Source organism: Otolemur garnettii, unplaced genomic scaffold, assembly GCF_000181295.1.
Source record: "Otolemur garnettii isolate 467f Iridium unplaced genomic scaffold, OtoGar3 scaffold00224, whole genome shotgun sequence".
Classification (NCBI taxonomy): domain Eukaryota; kingdom Metazoa; phylum Chordata; class Mammalia; order Primates; family Galagidae; genus Otolemur; species Otolemur garnettii.
In genome coordinates, this window is record NW_003852619.1 from 1,519,875 (window position 1) to 1,520,322 (window position 448).

The window sequence follows — 448 nt, forward strand, 5'->3', positions numbered from 1 at the left end:
AAAGTGCTAACTATTTTCTTCTATTATTTTCAATACTTTTTAGAAGTCTTACCTCTAGGGTTTATTTGTGTTCATGATTTCAATTAAGGGTACAGCTTATGTTTTTCTTTATGTGAATGGCCAGTTGTCCTTTGCTCAGTGATCTGAAGTTCACCGTTAGCCAAATTAGCAGACCACTGCACATCTATTTTTTTTGTTTTAATTCTCAGTTCAGTTCTGCTGATTTCAGTGAGTTTCCCTGAAGTAATAGCATGCTGTATTTATTGTTTTATAGTAGCTTGTAATGTCTTTTAGGTAAAACATTACTCTTTCTCTTTTATAAAAACAATATTTTTTGGTTGAGGAAAATATTTCTTGTAACTTTTTCACTTATACTGACTTTAAAGAAAATCTTCCTGCTGCCCAGAAGTTTTTACAGTGACTCTACCTCTCTTTCAGGAATGCTGCA